Source organism: Cryptomeria japonica, unplaced genomic scaffold, assembly GCF_030272615.1.
Source record: "Cryptomeria japonica unplaced genomic scaffold, Sugi_1.0 HiC_scaffold_15, whole genome shotgun sequence".
Taxonomy (NCBI): Eukaryota; Viridiplantae; Streptophyta; class Pinopsida; order Cupressales; family Cupressaceae; genus Cryptomeria; species Cryptomeria japonica.
The window spans coordinates 1183566-1192500 of NW_026728837.1; positions in this window are offsets into that span (position 1 = coordinate 1183566).

Sequence of the window (8935 nt, forward strand, 5' to 3'; positions counted from 1 at the left end):
GAATCAGACAAATAGCTTATATAGGGGAGGTGTTGGGTTTGATGGGTCGACTCCCCTGGTTGTGCGCATTGCGCCAACCTCAAAGACCCTGCATTGCGGATGAAGTCGAAAGTCAGAGTTTGGTGTGCTACAAGGTGTGGTCGAAGGTGCTCACCTAGGTGTGCACCTTTGGAGCACAGGAAAAGTGCCCTCCAAAAGTGCGCACCTTTGGAGTGCACAAAAGTGCCCTCCAAAAGTGCGCACCTTTGGAGCGCAGAAAAGTGCCCTCCAAAAAGTGCCCTCCAAAAGTGCGCACCTTTGGAGCGCAGAAAAGTGCCCTCCAAAAAGTGCCCTCCAAAAGTGCGCACCTTTGGAGCGCAGAAAAGTGCCCTCCAAAAAGTGCCCTCCAAAAGTGCGCACCTTTGGAGCGCAGAAAAGTGCCCTCCAAAAGTGCGCACCTTTGGAGCGCAGAAAAGTGCCCTCCAAAAAGTGCCCTCCAAAAGTGCGCACCTTTGGAGCGCAGAAAAGTGCCCTCCAAAAAGTGCCCTCCAAAAGTGCGCACCTTTGGAGCGCAGAAAAGTGCCCTCCAAAAAGTGCCCTCCAAAAGTGCGCACCTTTGGAGCGCAGAAAAGTGCCCTCCAAAAAGTGCCCTCCAAAAGTGCGCACCTTTGGAGCGCAGAAAAGTGCCCTCCAAAAAGTGCCCTCCAAAAGTGCGCACCTTTGGAGCGCAGAAAAGTGCCCTCCAAAAGTGCGCACCTTTGGAGCGCACAAAAGTGCCCTCCAAAAGTGCGCACTTTTGGTGCGCACCAAGGCGCTGGTTCGGTCGTTGCAGGCGAGTTCGGAAGTTGGGGTCGATGTCCTGAGCGGAGGTGCAAACTACACAGGTGTCGGAATCGGACAAATAGCTTATATAGGGGAGGTGTATGCTTCGATGGGTCGACTCCCCAGGTTGAGCGCACCGCGCCAACCTCAAAGACCCTACGGTATGGATGAAGTCGGAAGTTGGGTCCGATGACCAATTCGATTAGTAGGTATGCTCATGAGGTCGGAATTTGGGTCCGATGACCTGCCATGTGCAGGAAGGCGAATGTTGACACTGTGCGTTGCAAGGTGCACACCAAGGCGCTGGTGCGGTCTTTTTAGTCGAGTTCGGAAGTTGGGGTCGATGTCCTGATCGGAGGTGCAAGCTACACAGGTGTGGGAATCGGACAAATAGCTTATATAGGGGAGGTGTATGCTTCGTTGGGTCGACTCCCCGGGTTGAGCGCACCGCGCCAACCTCAAAGACCCTACGGTATGGATGAAGTCGGAAGTTGGGTCCGATGACCGATTCGATATGTAGGCATACTCGCGAGGTCGGAATTTGGGTCCGATGACCTGCCACGTGCAGGAAGGCGAATGTTGGCACTGTGCGTTGCAAGGTGCGCACCAAGGCGCTGGTTCGGTCGTTGGAGGCGAGTTCGGAAGTTGGGGTCGATGTCTTGATCGGAGGTGCAAACTACACAGGTGTGGGAATCGGACAAATAGCTTATATAGGGGAGGTGTATGCTTCGTTGGGTCGACTCCCCGGGTTGAGCGCACCGCGCCAACCTCAAAGACCCTACGGTATGGATGAAGTCGGAAGTTGGGTCCGATGACCGATTCGATATGTAGGCATACTCGCGAGGTCGGAATTTGGGTCCGATGACCTGCCATGTGCAGGAAGGCGAATGTTGGGACTGTGCGTCGCAAGGTGCGCACCAAGGCGCTGGTGCCGTCGTTGCAGTCGAGTTCGGAAGTTGGGGTCGATGTCCTGGTCAGAGGTGCAAACTACACAGGTGTGGGAATCGGACAAATAGCTTATATAGGGGAGGTGTATGCTTCGATGGGTCGACTCCCTGGGTTGAGCGCACCGCGCCAACCTCAAAGACCCTACAGTATGGATGAAGTCGGAAGTTGGGTCCGATGACCGATTCGATACGTAGGCATATTGGCGAGGTCTGAATTTGTGTCCGATGACCTGCCATGCGCAGGAAGGCGGAATTTGGGTCCGATGACCGAGTTGATGGCGTGCCATGCGCAGAAAGGCGGAATTTGGGTCCGATGACCGAGTTGATGTTGATGGCCCGCCATGCACAGGAAGGCGGAATTTGGGTCCGATGACCGATTTGAAGGCGTGCCATACGCAAAAAGGCGGAGTTTGGGTCCGATGACCGAGTTGATATTGATGGCCCGCCATGCGCAGGAAGGCGGAATTTGGGTCCGATGACCTGACATACGCATGGAGTCCGACTCGGGGGCCGATGTTCGATTCGATGACTTGCATTGTGGGTAAAGTCGGAAGTTGTGGTCTTTGACCCGATTCGATGACCAGACTTCGGCTGCTTGAGAATCGGACAAATAACTTATATAGGGGAGGTAGTGTTCTCGAGCATCCTCCCCCCGTGCCCGTTTATGTCGATTGATGCTGGTGCTCGACTGGTTGGAGCGCTCGGATGCAAAAATCTTGCACCAGGATTTATCGATTGTGATGGACACGGCAAGTCTCCTGATTGCTATGCAGGAGCTCATCGTGAATCTCTATGCGGCCTTGGTATGGACTCGACCTGCGGAATGGTTCGGCAATGGTAGTCGCTCCAACACGTCCTTGCAATGGCCACAGAGGTGATTCGACTAGAGCTCCAGTCTAGCTTTTGGGTTGCTTGGCGGACTGGTATAGCCGCGATCGAGTTCCGGCCATGAACGTTTTAGATAGCTCTTGGGCTTTCTGGGACGGAAGTCGGAAGTTTGGGCTGTTGTCCGATTTGATGACCATTCTTCGGATGTGTGAGAATCGGACAAATAACTTATATAGGGGACTGTGTTGTCTCACGCAGCCCCCTCCGTGCCCCTCTATCTCGACCGATGTTGGTGCTTGAAAGGGTTGGGATCGCTCGGATTTATAAACGTGCACCACCATTTGTCGAGTGTGAGGGACGCGGCAGGTCTCCTAAATGCTATGCGGGCGCTCTCTGAGAATCTCTATCCGGCCTCGACACAGACTAGTCTTGCTGAATGGTTTGGCACTGGTAGTCGATCCAACACGTCGTTGTTGTGGCCGCCTAGGCGATTCGATTCGAGCCCCCGTCTAGCTTTTGGGTTGCTTGGCGGATTTTGCCCTATCCGCAAGTGAGCTCGGTCCCTAAACGTTCGAGAAACCCGATTGCTATGCGCCGACTCTCTTTCTTGCGAGCCTCCATCTAGCTTTTGGGTCTCTACGGAACGGAAGTCGGAATCTGGGACCGTTGTTTGATTCGACGAGGCAGACTACGGTTGTGCGAGAATCGGACAAATAACTTATATAGGGGAGGTGTTGACTGGAGCATTCTCCCCCGTGCCCCTCTAACTCGACCAATGCTGGCGCTCGAACGGTGGTAGCGCTCGGATTTTCATTGAGCGCCAGCATTGGTCGATTTAGAGGGGCATGCGAGATTCCCGAATGCTATGCGAGGGCTCTAACGGAAATGTCTATTGGTTTCGGTATGGATGCAATTGCGAGTGGTTCGGCAAAGGTAGTCGTTCCGATGCGTCCATGTCGTGGCCAAATCGATAATTCGATTTGAGCCCTCGTATAGCATTTGGGTCTCTCGATGTGATTCCGCATTCCAGTCCCTTTGGGCACTGCTTGAGCCGCATCCCAGGGGGTTCCCTTCCCAATAATCTGCCTCGCAACCCGATTGCTATGCGGTGAGGCTCCTCGGCCGCCTCGGAACTATCTGTGTATCAGACGCATCGCGGGATAAGGGGTTGGCAACGGTAGTCGCCCCAAGCGCGTCCGATGCTTGGACCATTCCGAGGCGGCCCTGAAGCCTCTTCCGTCTAGCCGTTGGGTCCTTCTCGCCGCATCCCTCGCCTCGCACCCCGATTGCTATGCGGTGAGGCTCCTCGGCCGCCTCGGAACTATCTGTGTATCGGACGCGTCGCGGGATAAGGGGTTGTCACTGGTAGTCGCCCCAAGCGCGTCCGATGCTTGGACCATTCCGAGGCGGCCCTGAAGCCTCTTCCGTCTAGCCGTTGGGTCCTTCTCGCCGCATCCCTCGCCTCGCACCCCGATTGCTATGCGGTGAGGCTCCTCGGCCGCCTCGGAACTATCTGTGTATCGGACGCGTCGCGGGATAAGGGGTTGTCATTGGTAGTCGCCCCAAGCGCGTCCGATGCTTGGACCATTCCGAGGCGGCCCTGAAGCCTCTTCCGTCTAGCCGTTGGGTCCTTCTCGCCGCATCCCTCGCCTCGCACCCCGATTGCTATGCGGTGAGGCTCCTCGGCCGCCTCGGAACTATCTGTGTATCGGACGCGTCGCGGGATAAGGGGTTGTCACTGGTAGTCGCCCCAAGCGCGTCCGATGCTTGGACCATTCCGAGGCGGCCCTGAAGCCTCTTCCGTCTAGCCGTTGGGTCCTTCTCGCCGCATCCCTCGCCTCGCACCCCGATTGCTATGCGGTGAGGCTCCTCGGCCGCCTCGGAACTATCTGTGTATCGGACGCGTCGCGGGATAAGGGGTTGTCACTGGTAGTCGCCCCAAGCGCGTTCGATGCTTGGACCATTCCGAGGCGGCCCTGAAGCCTCTTCCGTCTAGCCGTTGGGTCCTTCTCGCCGCATCCCTCGCCTCGCACCCCGATTGCTATGCGGTGAGGCTCCTCGGCCGCCTTGGAACTATCTGTGTATCGGACGCGTCGCGGGATAAGGGGTTGTCACTGGTAGTCGCCCCAAGCGCGTCCGATGCTTAGACCATTCCGAGGCGGACCCGAAGCCTCTTCCGTCTAGCCGTTGGGTCCTTCTCGCCGCATCCTTCGCCTCGCACCCCGATTGCTATGCGGTGAGGCTCCTCGGCCGCCTCGGAACTATCTGTGTATCGGACGCGTCGCGGGATAAGGGGTTGTCACTGGTAGTCGCCCCAAGCGCGTCCGATGCTTGGACCATTCCGAGGCGGACCCGAAGCCTCTTCCGTCTAGCCGTTGGGTCCTTCTCGCCGCATCCCTCGCCTCGCACCCCGATTGCTATGCGGTGAGGCTCCTCGGCCGCCTTGGAACTATCTGTGTATCGGACGCGTCGCGGGATAAGGGGTTGTCACTGGTAGTCGCCCCAAGCGCGTCCGATGCTTGGACCATTCCGAGGCGGACCCGAAGCCTCTTCCGTCTAGCCGTTGGGTCCTTCTCGCCGCATCCCTCGCCTCGCACCCCGATTGCTATGCGGTGAGGCTCCTCGGCCGCCTTGGAACTATCTGTGTATCGGACGCGTCGCGGGATAAGGGGTTGTCACTGGTAGTCGCCCCAAGCGCGTCCGATGCTTGGACCATTCCGAGGCGGACCCGAAGCCTCTTCCGTCTAGCCGTTGGGTCCTTCTCGCCGCATCCCTCGCCTCGCACCCCGATTGCTATGCGGTGAGGCTCCTCGGCCGCCTTGGAACTATCTGTGTATCGGACGCGTCGCGGGATAAGGGGTTGTCACTGGTAGTCGCCCCAAGCGCGTCCGATGCTTGGACCATTCCGAGGCGGCCCCGAAGCCTCTTCCGTGTAGCCGTTGGGTCCTTCTCGCCGCATCCCTCGCCTCGCACCCCGATTGCTATGCGGTGAGGCTCCTCGGCCGCCTTGGAACTATCTGTGTATCGGACGCGTCGCGGGATAAGGGGTTGTCACTGGTAGTCGCCCCAAGCGCGTCCGATGCTTGGACCATTCCGAGGCGGCCCCGAAGCCTCTTCCGTGTAGCCGTTGGGTCCTTCTCGCCGCATCCCTCGCCTCGCACCCCGATTGCTATGCGGTGAGGCTCCTCGGCCGCCTTGGAACTATCTGTGTATCGGACGCGTCGCGGGATAAGGGGTTGTCACTGGTAGTCGCCCCAAGCGCGTCCGATGCTTGGACCATTCCGAGGCGGACCTGAAGCCTCTTCCCTCTAGCCGTTGGGGCTTTCTCGCCGCATCCCTCGCCTCGCACCCTGATTGCTATGCTGTGAGGCTCCTCGGCCGCCTTGGAACTATCTGTGTATCGGACGCATCGCGGGATAAGGGGTTGGCAGTGGTAGTCGCCCCAAGCGCATCCGATGCTTGGACCATTCCGAGGCGGCCCTGCAGCCTCTTCCGTCTAGCCGTTGGGGCCATCTCGCCGCATCCCCCACCTCGCACCACGATTGCTATGCGGTGAGGCTCCTTGGCCGCCTCGGAACTATCTGTGTATCGGACGCATCGCGGGATAAGGGGTTGTCACTGGTAGTCGCCCCAAGCGCGTCCGATGCTTGGACTATTCCGAGGCGGCCCTGCAGCCTCTTCCGTCTAGCCGTTGGGGCCATCTCGCTGCATCCCCCACCTCCTCGGCCGCCTCGGAACTATCTGTGTATCGGACGCATCGCGGGATAAGGGGTTGGCAGTGGTAGTCGCCCCAAGCGCGTCCGATGCTTGGACTATTCCGAGGCAGCCCTGCAGCCTCTTCCGTCTAGCCTTTGGGGCCATCTCGCCGCATCCCTCGCCTCGCACCCCGATTGCTATGCGGTGAGGCTCCTCGGCCGCCTGGGAACTATCTTCGTATCGGACGCATCGCGGGATAAGGGGTTGTCACTGGTAGTCGCCCCAAGCGCGTCCGATGCTTGGACTATTCCGAGGCGGCCCTGTGGCCTCTTCCGTCTAGCCGTTGGGGCCATCTCGCCGCATCCCCCACCTCGCACCCCGATTGCTATGCGGTGAGGCTCTTCGGCCGCCTTGGAACTATCTTCGTATCGGACGCATTGCGGGATAAGGGGTTGTCACTGGTAGTGGCCCCAAGCGCGTCCGATGCTTGGACTATTCCGAGGCGGCCCTGCAGCCTCTTCCGTCTAGCCGTTGGGGCCATCTCGCCGCATCCCCCACCTCGCACCCCGATTGCTATGCGGTGAGGCTCCTCGGCCGCCTTGGAACTATCTTCGTATCGGACGCATCGCGGGATAAGGGGTTGTCACTGGTAGTCGCCCCAAGCGCGTCCGATGCTTGGACTATTCCGACGCGGCCCTGTGGCCTCTTCCGTCTAGCCGTTGGGGCCATCTCGCCGCATCCCCCACCTCGCACCCCGATTGCTATGCGGTGAGGCTCCTCGGCCGCCTTGGAACCATCTTCGTATCGGACGCATCGCGGGATAGGGGGCTGTCACTGGTAGTCGCCCCAAGCGTGTCCGATGCTTGGACCATTCCTAGGCGGCCCTGAAGCCTCTTCCGTCTAGCCGTTGGGGCCTTCCCGCCCCATCCCTCGCCTCGCACCCCCGATTGCTATGCGGTGAGGCTCCTCGGCCGCCTTGGAACCATCTGTGTATCGGACGCATCGCGGGATAAGGGGTTGGCACTGGCAGTCGCCCCAAGCGCGTCCGATGCTTGGACCATTCCGAGGTGGCCCTGAAGCCTCTTCCGTCTAGCCGTTGGGGCCTTCCCGCCCCATCCCTCGCCTCGCACCCCGATTGATATGCGGTGAGGCTCCTCGGCCGCCTTGGAACTATCTGTGTATCGGACGCATCGCGGGATAAGGGGTTGGCACTGGTAGTCGTCCCAATCGCATCCGATGCTTGGACCATTCCGAGGCGGCCCTGCAGCCTCTTCCGTTTAGCCGTCGGGGCCTTCCCGCCGCATCCCTCGCCTCGCATCCCGATTCCTATGCGGTGAGTCTTCTCGGCCGCCGCGGAACTATACCTGTTATTGCTACTGCATCCTTCGGCTGGTAACCTCCTCTGCCGCCTTGGAACGTTCTCTTTGTCGGACGCGTCGCGGGATAAGGGGTTGGCACTGGTAGTCGCCCCAAGCGCGCCCGATGCATAGACCGCTCCGAGTCGACCTTGCTTTCAGCCTCTCACATGCATAGACCTCTCTGAGTCGACCCTGCAGCCTCTCACGTTTAGCCTTTGGAATCTCGCCTCACAACATGATTGCTATCCTTGATGCATCCCTTGCCTCGAGCCCTGATTGCTTTCTTGGCTGCATCCCTCCTCTCCTCACAGCCCGGTTGTCATCACTGCTTCATCCGTCGCTTCATGCATTCTGGCTGCTGGGCCCTTCCCACCGCACACCTCGATTGCTATCTCTTCTGCATCACACACCCCGATTGCTATCTCTGCTACATCCCTCGGCTCTCACTTCTGCATCCTTCGCCTCACACCTCGATTGCTATCAATGCTGCATCCGTAACCTCACACCCCGATTGCTATGCGGGGAGGCTCCTTGGCCGCCTTGGAAATTTCTGTGTGTCGGACGCACCGCGGGATAAGGGGTTGGCACTGGTAGTCGCCCCAAGTGCGCCCGATTCTTAGACCGCTTCGAGGTGACCTCGTAGCCTCTTTCGTCCAGGCTTCTTGCCTTCAACGCCCTTTTTACACCTCGATTGCTATGCGCGGGCTCGTTGGCGTCTATCACCTCTCTGCGAAGAGTGGCACGATGATTGTTGGGGTAAATCGTAGCAGTCCGATCTCTGGCCTTGGGCCATTGTGAGGGCTGATCGATTTCCTGTGCGCATCTCGTGTTCGCCCAGTAACAGACTCGACGACTTGTAATCGGTCTTGTTCCCGATTGTTCCTGGAGGTAGTCTTCGGAACTCTTGGATTTGACCTGTCACTCGAACTGTCCTCTTCCGAGGATGCTTGTGTGTGTGTGCTTGTGCCATTTCCTTGGCGGTATTAACGAGATATTAAAGAGCGGAGTGAGCGCCTCGCCCAGCTATGTTTGGGGCTCTCACTCCCTTACCCGGTGTGCGACCGCTTTGCACGTAGGTTGCGGAGCATCGCGACTCTTTCGATGTTTGGCGGTTGTCTTCCAGTGATGCGTTGGTCCCGAAGTGCACGTTACTAGCATTTCTGCCATTGTTCTCGATCTTTGGCACGTTCCTTCGTTGCAATTGGATATATATCTCCGTTTATACGCGCAGGCTTCTCCCGCCTATTCAGCGCTGTCCCACTCTCAGCACTCTCGTGGTCTCCTTGGCTTCTCTCTCCCGTGAGC